The following is a 17,677-nucleotide window of genomic DNA, read 5'->3' as shown; positions in this document are numbered from 1 at the left end:
CTTTTGGCTTTTTTCACCCAGGGATGGGGAGGTCATGCCCATCAGCCCTCGATGGTCTACCCTGTGTCTATAAAAGGAGATTCTTGCTGTGTCAGTTAATGTGTGCATTCACAAACCATTTCTTCCTGTATTATTGTGCCTTCTTGAAGTTTAGACAACTGGCCAGCTTCATCTGACCTCTGTCTCTCTCAAAGCTTTTTATAAAAAGGAGAGACTTTAACTTCCATCTCAGCCCCTTAGATGTTACTGAGGATAAAAAATAAGGCAGACAAGCTACACAACTGTCCAATGACAATTACATATAACAGAGACAAACGGACCCGAAACCAGATCTGGGGGAAGATGATTGACACAAGAATTAAGATGCTGGTTGGGATGCCCAAATCCTTGTTAGAATTAACTCTGCATCTGATTCTAACTTCCTGCTAATGTGCTCCCTGGAAGGCAGCAGGTGATGGGTCAGGTGCTTGCATCCCTGCTACCCATGTGACAGACCCAATTTGAGGTCCAGGCTCCTAGCTTTGACCTGGCCCAGCCCTGGCTATTGTGGGCATCTGGAAAGTGAACCAGCAAATGGAAAGTCTCTCTCCCTGTTTCTCTCCATCTCTCTTTCTTTAATATGAATGAAAATAAATGAATAAATTAAAATAATAGAAACCAAGCCTAATTCTGGGTTGTTGCCCTTGGATTCCTCCAAATTGTCAATCATACACTGCTCTGAGCAGCCTCTCCTCCTAATTTCCCACTCTGCCCTACGTTAAGTGCATCAGAGCTGCTTTGAGTATCACTGCAGGGACATCCCTATCCTTCTCCTTGGAATAAAATGGAATGTTATCTAGTGTCATGGAAGGTTATTTAGCCTTTCCTGTCTCATAGCTACCTCAGTGGTCAAGATCAGCTTTCCAAGGTACAGAAAACCTTACCTTTATGAAATCAAGGCAACAGAATATAAGACAAAGACTGATAAATCCTGGTTCATCACTTGTTTGATGTAGGATTTTAGAAAAATCGTCTAATTTCTGTAAGCTATTATGTATTGATGACTGACTAGTAAAATAGTCATGGGGAAGCTGGTTGAGAGGTGGTCTAAGCACTACATGTAATTTTTAGGTACATGTACACAGTAGCTTGCCAACAAATCTGTATCTTCTCATTTGTAGATCATCCGATCTACAAAACTGGCAATTTCAGACATAGGACAGGAGAGAATATTTTTCTTTTTAGAAACTTAAATTAACTATGGACTACCTGTTCTTTCATCTGCTCTTTTTCTGGCCAACTTCAGTGCTTGCAACTACAGGCCACACCCTAACTGACTAAGATAGTGGGCAAAACATCTTACATGTCATATTTTCAGATGCTGCTTTTCAAAAACAATTAAAATGATATTATAAACTATATATCAAATATATATTGGCCATTTGCCTCTGATTAAATATAAGCAGCAATTTTTTTATTTTCAAATAGTCATATCTAACCATCTCAATTTATGCTATATTACTTAATTTATATTAGACATGTTTCTAAGTATATGCTTTTGGGAGTATACTCACGGTAATGAAAAAATTTAGGGTGGAATTTATTTTCTTCTTTCCCCCATCCTATTATTATTCCTGAGAAAGTACTAAAGGATAGCCTGACATGCTTGAACCCTGCACTCACATGGAAGACCTGGAAGAAGCTCCTAGCTCCTGGTTTCAGACAGGCCCAGCTCCAGGCATTGTGGCCATTTGGGGAGTAAACCAGTAGATGGAAAACCTCACTCTGTCTATAGCTCTACCTCTCAAATAAATAAATAAAATCTTAAAAAAAAGAAAAGCAGAAAATTAACCTGCTGTGGCACATGCATCACTTCAAAAATGTTTAAAAATAATGAAAATAAACTGCCTTCTAAAAACAAGGTTAGATTTATAGTGATCTATTTTTTTTTTTTTTTTTAGAGAGAGAGCAACATCTCACAAGAGAGAGATCTTCCTTTTTTTTTTTTTTTTTTTTGACAGGCAGAGGTAGTGAGAGAGAGACAGAGAGAAAGGTCTTCCTTCTGTTGGTTCACCCTCCAAATGGCTGCTATGGCCGGCGCGCTGTGCCGATCCAAAGCCAAGAGCCAGGTGCTTCTTCCTGGTCTCCCATGCAGGTGCAGGGCCCAAGCACTTGGGCCATCCTCCACTGCCTTCCTGGGGCCACAGCAGAGAGCTGGACTGGAAGTGGAGCAACCGGGACAGAATCTGGTGCCTCAACTGGGACTAGAACCTGGGGTGCCGGTGCCACAGGCGGAGGATTAGCCTAGTGAGCCGTGGTGCCGGCCAATAGTGATCTATTTTCCCTAGAGTTATTACTCTGTCCCAGAATATTCTAAGTTCTTGCTAATTAAATGAGGACTTTATTTAAAATATTTTATCAGTTGACTATATTTTAAAAGATTTATTTATTCATTGAAAGGCAGAGTTACAGAGAGAGAGGGAGAGACAGAGAAAGAGATCTTTCATCTGCTGGTTCACTCCCCAAATGGCTGTAACAGCCAGGGGCTGGGCCAGGACAAAACCAAGAACTTGGCACTTCATTCAGGTCTCCCATGTGGGTGGCAGGGGCAGAAGTATTTGGACCATCTTCCTCTGTTTTCCCAGACACATTAACAGGCAGCTGGATAAGAAACACAGCACTGGAGACTTGAACCAGCGCTGAGATGGGATACTGGCATTGCAGGCAGCAGCTGAATACACTGTTGCCCTCTAACAACTAAGTTTAAAACATAGCACTGTCTTCAAATATAGTTTAGTCCCTAATATTGTCAACAGTTCAGTCATGTAGCATTCTAGAAATTTAATAAAAGCCTAATCAAATGTAGGAGATTGATACACACTGGAGAATGTCCAGAAATGGGATAGAAATAGCATATGTGGAACAGAAAGGTATTGTATATTAAAAAAAAAATAACCCTAGTACAGCAATAAAGAAATATTTGGAGTAACTGTGAACAAGAGAAAACAATATAACAGAAAATAGTAGCTGTATTATATTCATCATTTTAAGATACAAAACTTTATAGCCTAGAAACATGAAAAGATAATCTATGTTTGTGTTACTTAAAAAACGAGGTAGTTATTAGATCTAATAGTTAAGAAGACTGCATACCATATTGGAGTGCTTGGGTTTAAGTCCTGGCTCTTCTCCTGATTCCAGCTTCCTGCCTGTGTGCACCCTGGGAAGCAGCAGGATATGGCTTAAATGTCTGGATCCCTGCCACCCACTGTTGCCTTCCTGGTCTTGACTTTTATCTGGCCTGGTCTTGACTATTGCAGCTGTTTGGGGAGTGAACCAATGGATAGTAGCTCCGTCTGTCTGTGCCTCTCTCTCTCTCTACCTCTCTCTCTCTTTCTCTGCTTCTTCAATACAATTTTTAAATTAAAAGAAAAAAAATGATGAAAATAAATCTGTTTGTACGAATGCCAACAGGCCATGATTAGAGTTCCTTCCAATTCTATTAAATGTTTGTCTTTGACAAGTTTAATATTTTGTGATTTTTGCCAAGTAAACATCAAAACTCTCTCAAGAACTTAGAAATGTTTCCAGCTCCAGTTTTCACTGGGCCTTTTGTAAAATGGATGGAGACTGAAGAAATTGGCATTGAGTTATGTGTAGTGATAGAAATGTTATATAATATGGAAAGAATGTCTTAAGTTTTTGATTCATGAATTCCCTGCAGATTGGAGTTATCTGCAATAAGACAGCAAGGAAAATGCTTGGGCATGCAGAATCCAAAGGAGCTATTTTTCACAGGGAAATACATATCCTTGCAATTCTGTGGATAGAAGATAACACAATTCTAGCTATGTTTCATTCCTTATATGTATAAAACTGAATTCTAACAGATATGTTAACTTAAAGATGATGTTGAAATGAGCTTGTTTTTAATTTTGTAGATTAAGCCACATTTCACCCTCTCCAGTGAGAAGGGTTAATTTCTGAGTAGATACAAAGACCAATTATTTGTGTTATCTCTAAAGTGAATTTTTAAGGTCCATTCAATTTTGTAAATATTCCACGGTAATTTTGAAAACAGCAGGCCAGGCTCTCCTAAAAATTTGTGTGTGTAGTATGCACCTTCCATTTAATCTTGCCTGAATAACATTTTTACAGTGAATTTGTGAAACAACACCCATGAAAGGCAATGTGGAGAATTTGTTCATTTCTTGAGGAGATACAACTCATTTATTGTCTGGGCTGTGAATTCCAGTTTTTTTGTGTTTACTCCCACAATGTACTTTTCGTCAGCTTTTTTTTTAATGCTATGGTAAGTGGAAAACTCTTCAAAGCATAGGTGTTCTTCATGAAGTAAGCCAAGGAATGTGATTAATTCTATCTACTCCTTAATTTTACTAGCTTCATCTCTGAATGGAGATTGTTTTGTTTCCCACAAATTCGTGCTTTAATCTTCTATTCCTAAAATTCGTGACTAAAGAGGCTGAGGCATCATTTCTTTTGTCTCACAAGATAAGATCAGTCCACATTACTTATCATGGGATTTGGTTGAATTAAATTACAGGCATTCCTATGCAACTGTAGATATAAAATCACCTTAGGATAAGGCTCATATTTGACCAATGAAGTGTCTGGCATACCAGAAACAGAACAGAAGAATCTTGGTTCCTCATATTTGTGAAAACCTAATGTTAACAAATTTCTGTTTAGAAATTGTTGCATCCTCTTAATGAGTGCTGATTGCTTCGCATAAATAAACATCTCAGTTAATACAAACAATTTGCATGGGGTGTGTGTGTGTGTGTGTGTTTTGATTTCTATTTTCCCTGAAAAACATTGAGAACAAAATATTACAATAGCTTTTATAAACAGGGGAAAAGCTAAAAGTGTATTAGAGAGAACAACTTGTAAAAAGAAAATTCTTGACAATGTTTCTTAGCACTTAGGTTTATGGTAGACTATTTCAGCATATTAAGTTCACCACTCTTTCTATTCTTGCAATGACAAGTATTGCTAACCCTTCTAAGCTGAATCCCAGGAAGACTTTCTGAATATATCCTTTTCTCTTTCTTATGCTGAAATTTCGCTTGTCCCTTTTATCCTCCTTAGGTTTATGAGTGGGTGATGGGAAGTCAAAATATAAGCCCTTGAAGTTTCTGGAGTGACATTGAACAGAACAGAGCTCTGTTCTGTCAGTCCTCCCTGCCCTTGACTTTCCCAGATGGACACATCCACATAGACATCAAGAAAGAAAAAGGAGGAAAAAAAGCCTATAGCAATTACAAAGTAATTTTTCCTGTGGTATTAAAAGTACTCAAAGATTAGAGATATGTTGAAACTCATAGAGCGTAACTGAAAATCCACTGATGACAAGTAGATATTCGAGGGAATAAGAAGTTAAAATAATTTTTTTTGCGAGTAGGTTATTGAATTTAAAGAGAAAAATAAGGTATATTTGATGGAAGATAGAGGACAAGAGATCCCCGTTGTGCAAGTCTGGTCCTTAACATGCTCCCGTTTAGCGCACACCAGCCACCTCACTATCACATAAGCATCTTCCTGCTTTTGAGTTTTAGCATTTAATATTCCCCATACCTGGAAAATACTCTTTTCCCCCCAGACATTCATATGCCCCATTCTATCACTTTGTACAGATGTTTCTTCAGAGGCCATCTCGTTTAATAAGTGTCCTTCCGTCTTATTTAAATTGTATGTCCTCCACCCATTTCTTACCTCCTTTGCTGTTTTCCCCTTCACAACTTTTATCACCATCTATCATACATTTTGCTCACTTCCATATCCCCAGTGTTCAGAACAACTTCAAGACCTCCATGGAGACTCACATATGTGTGTTCAGTAGACAAATAATGAAAACATTTTTTGAGCTTTTATATGTATTACAGGGAAAACTCTTCAGTGTGTATCAACATTACAATGGTACTTATTATTTCATTAGAATAAGTGGAACAGGATGGTTTTGAAGGATATTTGGTAGAAACTTTCAAAATGAAAAAATAATTTTTGAACGTCTGTTTTAAAAATACAGGGATGTCTTGGCGGTCAGTGTTGTGGCGCATCAGAGCACTCGTTCGAGTCCTGACTGCTCCACTTCTCAACCATCTCTCATTTAATGTGTCTGGGAAAGCAACAGAAGATGGCCCAAGCACTTTGAGCCCCTGCCCTACCCATGGGAGCCGGAATGGAGTTTTTGACTCCCGGTTCTGGCTTGGTCTAACAGCTCCAATCATTGCAGCCATTTGTGGAGCTAATCGGTAGATGGAAGACCTCTGTCTCTCTTCCTCCCCTCTCTGTCATTCTGCCTTTACATAAATAAAATGGATGCTTAAACAAAGACATGATGTCTTTCTTCTCATTATAGTTCACCTTGATGTCTTAATTAAGATTTTAGAGTATATTGGTTGCTTGAAAATCTTCTGTGCTTTACAACCAATGGGCATCTCACAGTGTCTATGCTACACAAGAGCTCTTTTGCTGATGCAGGCTTTGATGGGCCAACCATGTATGGGCGTTTTAATCTCCTGACGTATTTGATTACAGGTGACATCGGTACCTATTGGTGGGGAGTCCCTCATTTTTATGTCTCTGGGAATCCTCCACATAACATGAGAAAGACAAACAAGAATTAATAGTGTGTAAATTCCGGAAGCTTTATTAACCTTTTCTGACATGTTCCCATCAAAGGAATAGTCAATGTGTAGAAAGCGTTCACATAATACTGAGATTTCAGCTTTGTCTGTCTCACAAAATTTCATTTTCCTTTCTTAAAGTGTTATTCAGGTTGAATAATTATGTATTGACGGTACCAAGATGTTGAGAGGACAGATTTTAACAAGGAGGACAGTTGTTAAAGGGGTTAATAAGAGTTAAACAAATTACAAAGGAGGTGTTGTACACTATCCCAATAAAACACCTCCATAGGATTTCTTGTGTGCCAGATCTCCTGTTGGAACTGGATGCAAAACAATGAGCAAAACTTGGATGTTTCTTACCGTCAGAGAGCTTATAGTGCAGGGAAAACACTGATTTAGTTGTTTAGTTCATCTCAAACTCCAGCTCCTGGTTCTTTTTTCTCCTTTTTCCTATACAAATTAGTCTCACTTGACTCATATTACTCATATTACTACTGTTATGAAACATCTAGAAATGTGGCAATTTTGGTATCAAATGTTCTGTGAGTAAAAATCTCCTCCTCCTCGTCTGCTTTCTTTTTATCTGTCCTTCTGCTCCTTCTCCATCATTTCCAATTTTTGATTTTGAAATAATTTCAGATGTACCAAAAGGTTGCACAATTTGTACAAAACATTTCCATCTACCCTAACCCAGAGTACTCGAATGTACTCCTGCTTTCTTTATCATTCTATCTATCTATCTATCTATCTATCTATCTATCTATCCATTCAACTATCATCTACCTCCATAGACTTAGCAATGGTTATAGACATGAATATAGTTGCAAATGTAACTCTAGCTGTATAAAATATAAACATTAGAAAAAAGTTGTGGACATGACACCCTTTATATCTGAATGCATCACTGTACATTTTAAATTACTTACTTACATTACCATAAACAAAATCAAGAGACAAACATTAATTACACTGCAGTCTGATCTATTGTCAAACCTGAGGCTCTATTCAACATGAGCCGTTTAATTCCCTCAGGACTCATGTCCTGAGCCAATCTAGGAACTCATATTGCATGTCCTTGCCATGTCTCTTATCTTCCTTTAGTTCAGATCAAATTTTGTTTGAAAAACTTTTGTCCTTCATGACTCAGATATTTTTCGTGAGTACAGAGCAGTTCTTTTGCACTCAGTTTGGGTTTGTCTGGTGTTTGATTATTACTGTTTTCAAATTGACTCATTTTTGTCAGACATACAAGAATGACATGTCTGTCTAACTCACGCTACTCCATTAGTGAGATGGTATTTTGACCCAGTCTGCTTGGTAAGGATAGTGTCTGCCAATTTCTTTCAATGTAGAGTTACTATTTCATTTTGTCTTCATAACACAAACCATATTGTTGGGAATAATTTTGAGATTATATAATCATCCTGTTTCTCACCATACTTTTAAATACAGGTGTATTGATGATTCTTGCCTGAAACAATTGTTAATACTTGATTCCGAATAGTGGTTTCTCATTAGTCATTTTTCTATTTCTATCCTTACCTCTACCTTTATTAGTTGGAGTTTTATGCTACAAAAATGCTTGGCTTTTTCTCCCTGATAAACTTCTTTTTGAACTCTATTTATATATCCATCCATACAAATGTCCACTCATCTTTTTATCATTTTATATACAACTGATTATTCCCATGACATAGTCCTATTTATTTTTTTCTCACATAATTATATTTTTATGGAAGATTCCTGGTGATGGCTCTGCTCATAATACTAATTCTCTAAATATCACTAAATATGCATGAGGTCTTTTTAAAATTACCCATTTTCACATGATTGATAAGTAAATTACACCAGGAAACGAGGACAACATCTGCTCTTCAACATGTGTTGGAGACACGTCCATGAAGGAGATTCATCTTTCCAAAGCAATCCACATCCTCAGATGAATCCACATTTATTTAAGAGTAATTTTGGACTGTTTGCACTTCTCTACTAGTCTCCTAGTCAGGATAATCCCAGATGGGAGTGTAGCATGAGACACTACATTCACCTTCCATAGATTTGATATCTCTATTGGAATTGACTGGCTGTTTGACTCAAGTCCACTGTCCACATTTATTTCAAAGATAAGATTCCTTATGCCATTTCACGATCTTCCTTGATACCTTTTCATGGCCTGATTTGATTTGAACTGTCCAGATTTTGGATTTTAGTGATAGCCTCCACTGCCCACCAGAGGACATGGAAAAACCACATCACAGATGAAATTAACTCAGTCAATTCCATCTAAGCACATTGCAGAGCAGAAATGTAAGTAAACATACGTTTGGAAATGTAGAAGAGCTGCAGATTTAAAATCTTTTCTAACACACAAAAATTATGGGGTAAAAATAATATAATCACACATGCATTTTATTCAGTGCTTAAAGTGTTCCCCAGATACTTTATATATACTACATCAAAATTGACTAAAACCGTAAAAGTCCATGTGGAAAGTTCAACTTAAAAAAATCTTTAGCGTGGGGGCCTGTGTTTGGTTCAACAATTAAGATGTCACTTGAGATGTTTTCTTTCCACAGAGGAGTGCTTAGGTATGAGTCCCTGATCAATTTCTGATCCAGCTTCCTGCTAATGTGCATCCTGGGAGAGCAGGTGATGGCTCAAGTACTCCGATCCCTGTTACACAAATGGGGGACCTGGATTGAGATCTGGGCTCCTGGCCCTGTCTCAGATATTTCAGTCACTTGAGGAGTGAACCAGTAGTTGGAGATTTCTGTCTGTTTCTATTTTTCTTTCTCTCACTCTCTTTCTCTGTTTTTCTCTCTATCTCCGACACTCTCCCTTTAAAATAAAAAATAAATCAATAAATAAAACTTAGAAAATAAAAATCTTCAGCCTGGGGTTCAGCAAACTAAACAATTGGAATGAGCTCAAAGCTAACAAGTGGAAGGGTTAGAATTCAAATTCAAGTTTGTCCTAATTGAAAAGGCTGTGTTTCCCTCTGTATTCCAGGATAATATGCTTGTTAAAATAAACAGAATAATAAATATATTTAATCTCTGAAATCAGTAAGAGTAAAAACTGTAGGAATTCTATGGCAGAAAAATGAAGTTTCTTTTTTTTTTTTTTTTTTTTTTTTGACAGGCAGAGTGGACAGTGAGAGAGAGAGATAGAGAGAAAGGTCTTCCTTTGCCGTTGGTTCACCCTCCAATGGCCGCCGCGGCCGGAGCGCAGCGGCCGGCGCATCGCGCTGATCTGAAGCCAGGAGCCAGGTACTTCTCCTGGTCTCCCATGGGGTGCAGGGCCCAAGCACTTGGGCCATCCTCCACTGCACTCTCGGGCCACAGCAGAGAGCTGGCCTGGAAGAGGGGCAACTGGGACAGAATCCGGCGCCCCGACCGGGACTAGAACCTGGTGTGCTGGCGCTGCAAGGTGGAGGGTTAGCCTAGTGAGCCGTGGCACCGGTGAAGTTTCCTTATTTTTAAAGTATAGAAGATGACTCAACTTGAGAGTGTTTATTCAACCTTGCTTTACTTGTTTTCTTCCACTTGCCTCTTTCCCTTGAAATATCAGTATGTTTAAAAGTCCACTTATGGGAATAAGAGAGGGAAGAGATGTACAATTTGGGACATGCTCAAGCTGACCCAAACGGTAGAGTTAGAAACATATCAGGGGATTCCAATTCAATCCCATCAAGGTGGCATGTACCAATGCCATCTCACTAGTCCCAGTGGTCAATTTCTGTTTTGTGATCATAATGATAGGACTAAGAGTCAAAGGGATCACATAAACAAGAATAGTGTCTGCAAATACTAACCGATAGAATAAAAAAGGGAGAAAAAGATCCAACATGGGAAGCGAGATACACAGCAGACTCATAGTATGGCGGATGTTCTAAACAGCACTCTGGCCTCAGAATCAGCCCTTAAGGCATGTGGATCCGGCTGAAAAGCCCATAAGAGTATTTCAGGCATGGAAAGCCAAGACACTCTGGAAAAAAAAAAAAATTGACCTAAATGAAAGATCTCTGCCAGTGAGATCCTAGTGGAAAGAACGGGGCCATCAAAGAAGGAGGTACCTTTCTCTGAAGGGAGAAGAGAACTTCCACTCTGACTATGACCTTGTCTAAATATGATCAGAGTCAGTGAACTCAAAAGGCTTCCATAGCCTTGGCAACTCATGACAAGAGCCTATGGTGATTACTGATGACATAAAGAAGAGTGTCAATTTGTTAAGTCAACAAAAGGAGTCACTGTGCACTTACTCCTCATGTAGGATCTCTGTCCTTAATGTGCTGTACATTGTGATTTAATGCTATAACTAGTACTCAAACAGTATTTTTCACTTTGTGTTTCTATGTGGGAGCAAACTGTTGAAATCTTTACTTAATATATGCTAAGCTGATCTTCTGTATATAAAGAGAATTGAAAATGAATCTTGATGTGAATGGAAGGGGAGAGAAAGCACGAAAGGGGAGGGTTGCAGATGAGAGGGAAGTTATGGGGGGGGAAGCCATTGTACTCCATAAGCTGTACTTTGGAAATTTATATTCATTAAATAAAAGTTAAAAAAAAAGTAAAAGTCCACTTACATGCTTCCAAATAAATTATTTAAAAGCTTTGATAGCTGAGAGATAATGATAATAAAGTTGTTCTAGCCTCATGGTGATTCACTACTAGTACTAAGCTTTGAGCTCCCATTTCTACCCTAAATTGAATTTTTTGTTTCAAACAGCAGGTGGTGGTGCTGAGTTATTCTATCAAGTTTTAATATTTAATATTTCATATTACTGCATTGTTGTAAGTAACATAATTATTTTGTTTTCAGAACAATTTATATTATGCTGTTAAGACTTACTTTTATAATAAAATTCATGATGTAATCTTATATTATTTGAAAAATATTACATATTCCTAAATCTTTCAGGAGAAAAAAATGAATAAATATATATATATACATATATATACACACACACAGACACACACATAAAACACAGGACAGAGTATTACTTAAACAATCTGGAATTCATACAATTATTTCTATCATTTTAAAATGTATTTTAGTGAAATTAAGATTTAATACTGAGAATTAAATATTTATATAAAACATACTCAAAGTGGTAATTATAACATAATGATTCTATGGTAAAGTTTAAAAAATCTTTTTCATTTAGTGGAATAAGAGCAGAAAAATACAATTTTTACTCCTTCAAGAAATTCCTAGCTGAGTACAATGTTTATCTTTAATTATTTTCTACTAACCCTACAGTTCAGTATTACTTTTTGCTGTTCATCTTTCTAAATTGTTATTCCACCATTTTTGGTAATACTAAATAATTTATTTTGAGTTTCATCTATGTTTTAGTGTGAAGCAAAATTTAAAGACGGTGCGCAGTGTCTTCCCAAATCTATGAAGCCTGGGTTTGGTTGGATGGTGGGACAGGATAAAGAGAAAGGCAAGTTGTAAAAGTTTACTGTTGTAAAATCCATTTTTTCCAGGTGAATGTTGTGGCACAGTGTGTAAAGCCATGACTTAGGTTGCCTACATCCCATCTTGGGATGTTCATTTGAGTTTTGGCTACTCGGCTTCCAGTCCAGCTTCCTGCTATTGCACCTGGGAGGTAGCAAGTGATGGCTCAGCAAGTTCTTGGAGCCACCTAGATGGGAGACCCTGATGGAATTCTGGGCTCCTGGCTTCCACCGGGCTCAGCCCTGGCTGTTGTAGGCATTTAGGGATTGAACCAGCAGATGAAAGATTCTCTCTCTCTTTCTTTCTGTCTCATCACTCAGCCTTTCAAATAGATAAAAACAGATAAATATTTAAGAAACTCATTGTTCCTACTGGCATAATCATATATAAATATTGTTTCCTAGGCCATGATAAAAATCATCATGTTAAATTACTTGAACCAAGTTTTCTGAAGTCCCAGGCCACACAATGCAAAAGGTAGTATTTCCTGGGATGGCTCATAGGCAATACTAGGCAGCTGAGTGCATCGCTAAAGACTTTAGCAGCTATTTTTCACAGCCAGCTTTATGGCAGATGGAGTGAAGAAGTGTGGGTACAAGGGCTCGGGAGCTGCTGTGATGAGGTAGAACTAACTGGCTACCAGGCATTAGGGTTCCTATGGAAGGAATGCAGGATAAATTGAGACAAAAGTTAAAAAGAAATTGAATGATTTAGCAACAACATTAAAAGTGCTATGTATCAGAATCCACAAAGTGGAAATGTAATGATCATCTAAATTCTATTTAGGGCTCTATTTGTAGGATTTCAATTTTTATTGTGGCCCCTGTGAAATTGGAACTGAGGTTTAATATCAAATTTCTACTGTCAGATTTGACAATGAATATAATCATTTCCTCCAAATGTCTGCGCACAGGTCTACTCTAGTTCTAGTTCTCTACTCCTCTAGCTTCTTTTCCATGCAGTATCCTCATATTTAAGACTGCAAACTCAAAAACTGTAACAGAAGCTCTGCAGGGTGAAAAATTGGGAATCAAATGTTTTTGAGCTCTCTCCAGATAGCTATTAAGAATAAATTCATAGTACAGCATAAAAAACAAAATAAAGCAAAATAAAAAGTAACTGCATTGGCCAGTAAGAGCAAACTGAATTTGCGTGGCTTGAATTCTATAAAATTGGACCTATCTTTACAGAATAAAGTAAAAAAAAAATACAAATACAGAATTAGAAATAATGCCTTCAAAATGAATTCATTTCTGAGGCATAAACATTCACTTCCTATCAGTCTGGACAAGTTTCTGGGCCTTTCTGGGTTGAGAGTAATGACCTTATGGAGTTGGCAAGATCAAACACGGTAAAGGCCTTCATAATCCATTAAAAGACACTACAGCCATGGGGGATGACATCCTCTTTGTCACTGACTGCCTAGTTCTATGCAGTAGTGTCAAAAGAATGGAGAACACAGGTCAAGGTTTTGAGATTCTCAAGGTGACAATTACATAAAGTAGGTCCTCTACACTTATCCATATTTTCTGGAGAAATCTAGCATTCCTCCACATTCAAGGTGTAATGATTATGTCTTACATAAATTGACCGAATAAATGATGGGTAAATGAATGAATGAGTGAGTAAATGGATTGGAAGAAAAAAAGATTCCAACCCAGCCATATGCTATCATGAAACATCTTGAGTGGGTAGAAACTTGGAAGTGACTTGTTCTTTTGAAGACTTTATATTTATGAACTATATGTTGGGATGAATGTGATTAATTGAGCTGAGAGGAGTTATCAGGAAGAATCCTCTGGAGGAAGTGTTTTTTGCAAAGTTTTGGAAGGAATAAAATGTGCGATTATGAAACTTGGATTTCAAGAGTTGACTAAGTTCCAAGATCACAAGATCTTCAATATTACACAAGATCTTAGAAATAAGAGTCAAACCTCAAACTCTCTGATTTTATACCAATGTATTCCTACTATATAATTTAGGTATCAACATATCTTTTCCATTTTGTAAAGGTATAAGTAGATAAAGAACCTCTGTATTTTATTCATTTTTCTTTGAAAATAAATAATCTTAATAATATTCATTGATTTAAGATATCTTAGTGTGGCCAAAAAAGACTATCTATTTCTTGATAATGGCCCCAAGACTCTCTACCCTTCTCACACGTAATGACAGCATGAGGATTCCAAATTATACACACACACACACGCACATACACATTCTGCACACATTTGCATACATACATATATAAGCACATGTGCACATACCTCACTTCTTAAAAGACAGAACAAGAAATTAAAAAAAAGTTTGTTTAGGTGATTGCTTCATCTAGTACATAAACATATGTAAGCTAAAGTCCATAAAAGTAATTTATATTTTGTGAACTGAGCCAAAAACAAGCAGGAACATTCTGAATACATGGGTTCACTGTGCTATATATGTTTATGCTTCTTGACACATTCTTTGTGAATTTTAATTAAATGTGTATTAGAAGAAACAAGAATTTGTTGGAAGCTATGGGTCAGAGAAAATGAGTTTATCCAAAATCACAGGCAATTTTTTCTTATTTTCTGCAAAGCACAATCAAGGTCTTACAGTCCTGCAGTACCATGTTGTGGACTTGTTAATATGAATAAACATGTTTTATTGTGTGTGTGTGTGTATGTGTATGTGTATGTGTGTGATAGCACAGAATGGAGACTTTGAAGACATACCTTATTTTTTTTTACCTAAAACGTCATCTTGATTGAGTCATCTTGATTTCACTCTATAAATATGAGGATTCTTGGAAAATGGAATTAAGATAAGTTTATTTTGGTGTAAAATGAAATCCCTTGTATTTAAATCTCTGTTTCCTTTCCCCATTTTCAAGCATTCCTCTACTTTATACTGAGTGTGGCAGAAGCTGAGGACATATGCTTTTTGTTTGTTTTTTTGAGATTTAAAAACAAGCTTTATTAGAGTCAAAGACCCCCAGCCAGAGTGGCATGGAAGGGGGCTTTCAAGAGAGGAAAAAAATCTGAAGTAAGGACATATGTTTTTGATGCATTTAGGGTGCACGAGAGCAACCCCAAACAGAGTGGGTTTGTAGCCAAAATGCAGAGATTGTATGCATCCAAAAAACAGACCCCATATAAGAATTCTAATTAGGAAAATAATAGGATATTTTCTCTGGGGTCCTGGGAGCTCATTCAAAATGTTAAATTTCTTTGGCTGATCTTCATATTTTCATTTGGAATTCTAAGTTGTTTTTGTAATAACACAATTTAAGTGATACCATCAAATATCTACCCTCACTTAATTTGCATGATTCAGTGACAGTAAATTTATACTTTTAATTTTACTTCCCCAAAGGGAAAAACTGGTAGATGTCCTGAAAGAAAAACACAATGCATACATCTCCATACTCGAAAGGGTCTGCTAGTCAGTTTGATCATGCCAAGTTGTCAAGCGATATTACAGTTATGATCTTTAAAACATTCAAAAAAAGCTAGGTAACTGTGTAAAAAGTTGGACTTTATGGAGTCTGTGTGTGCCAGAGGGATTGTCCAACAGTGAATATCCTGGTAAGCTCAATCATTACTCCATATTCGGTACGTGGCATTATAAACTGTTTTGAGGTTTGGGGAATGAGAGTGGCTTGAGTGACAACCACAGCTGGGCATGCTAAGGAATTTTAACTCCAACTCTATCAGCCCCATGTTGGCAGAGCATGAAACACACAATGCTACTTTAGTAATCATTCTCTTGTGTGTTTAGATTAAAAGCAAATAATTTTCTTAAAATTTACTGTGTGAAATGAGGGAGGGAATGATGTAAAAGCCAATACAGGACATCTATGTGGGGTCTTCAAAATACTCATGGAAAATGGTATTATAAAATATTTGTATAAATTTCAAAAATATTTTGTACCAAAATACACTTATCCTCTACTTCTATTTTCCTGTGAACTTTTTGATCTCCCGTTGTGTCTTCAGTGAGGATTGTTCTTTAAACTACTAGGATGGCTGTTTTCAAGGGCAGCTTGCATTTCAAACTTTAAGATACATGCAGCTTTTATGACGCCATTTAGGGAATGTCCAAGAATCTGATTTGGAGTACGATGTGTGTTAGACATTATAAACCACTTAGTGCTTGTAGATGGTTGCACAACAAAAATGTTGGAATAATAAGCTCAGAGAAGCTTGGAAGCAGTCAGTTATTCATCAGCTTTGCCTCCATGCTTTTAGTCTGTTCTGTGCAGAGAGGTCTCCAGAGAGAACTTAAAGGCATTAAGTAAATACATTATGATTGTGACTGCATACTGAGTCCATCTCCATCTTGAAGCATGTTAAAAGTCAGCATTGTCTGTTGTTCAGTCACTGAATCTTCTCCAGTGATTCTTACTTATTTTTATTTATTTATTTTTTTTTGACAGGCAGAGTGGACAGTGAGAGAGAGAGAGATAGAGAGAAGTCTTCCTTTGCCATTGGTTCACCCTCCAATGGCCGCTGCAGCTGGCGTGCTGCGGCCGGTACATTGCGCTGATCCGAAGCCAGGAGCCAGGTACTTCTCCTGGTCTCCCATGGGGTGCAGGGCCCAAGCACTTGGGCCATCCTCCACTGCACTCCCTGCCTACAGCAGAGAGCTGGCCTAGAAGAGGGGCAACCGGGACAGAATCTGGCGCCCCGACCGGGACTAGAACCCGGTGTGCTGGCGCCACAAGGCAGAGGATTAGCCTAGTGAGCTGCGGCGCCAGCCTTCAGTGATTCTTAAAACAGTACTGGGCATCTCTTAATGGCCTACAGGGGTTTACACTTAGTAAACTGTAATTTTGTTTACATTTTCTGTCAAGCTATGTGGGATTTCCAAAGCCTTTCACTATTTTCTCCAAATCCAAAAAACCTTACCAGATCCATGCACCATTTTTTTCCTGGTTCTGGATAAAAGAAATAAGAATTTTTCTATCTAGCAAAATAAAGTATTTGTGTCTCTGGTTTTGCATTCTAAATGCTAAAAACAGACACTTTCCTTGAAAATTAAGAGTGATCTTAACAAAGGTGAAGAAAATGGAATCAAATGATCAGTATTTCCAGGAGATCTAGATTCATAACCAAAGTTAAAAGAAAACCATGACATGAGGATTTGATAAAGTGTTTTGTTCTTTTGTGGCTAATTTAGATTTATTTTTAAAACAAAATTAAATAGTGTACTTGTTCGTTAAAAAAGAGGCAAATCAAATAATTTAACCTTGACTTACAGTTTCAAATCTAATAACTTTAAATATCTGTGGTATATAACTTCTAAATGTTATAATCAGACTTCAGGGATACTTGACATACTGTTTTTCCTTTTCAGAGAGAAACAGTTAATGGTCTTTAAAGCTGGCCTCCTCACTGCTATTTCTCTTTTCTCCAAAAGGTGGCACTTGTGTAATCTTCTTCTTTACCAGGGTGAAAAGAACCAGGGGAGCCAGAGGGACCCCAGTGGTTTTTCTGAGTTGTTTTTGTTCAACAAACTCCAGGTGGCCAAGTCAGAAATGTGCATTGCTGCAGCTGCAGCTCCTCTATACTCAAAGGAATCCTTCAAATTAGAATTAATCT

This window comes from Oryctolagus cuniculus, chromosome 11 (assembly GCF_051225735.1).
Source record: "Oryctolagus cuniculus isolate XC-2025 breed Fujian yellow rabbit chromosome 11, ASM5122573v1, whole genome shotgun sequence".
NCBI classification, from domain to species: domain Eukaryota; kingdom Metazoa; phylum Chordata; class Mammalia; order Lagomorpha; family Leporidae; genus Oryctolagus; species Oryctolagus cuniculus.
Note: the sequence above shows the minus strand (reverse complement) of the source record.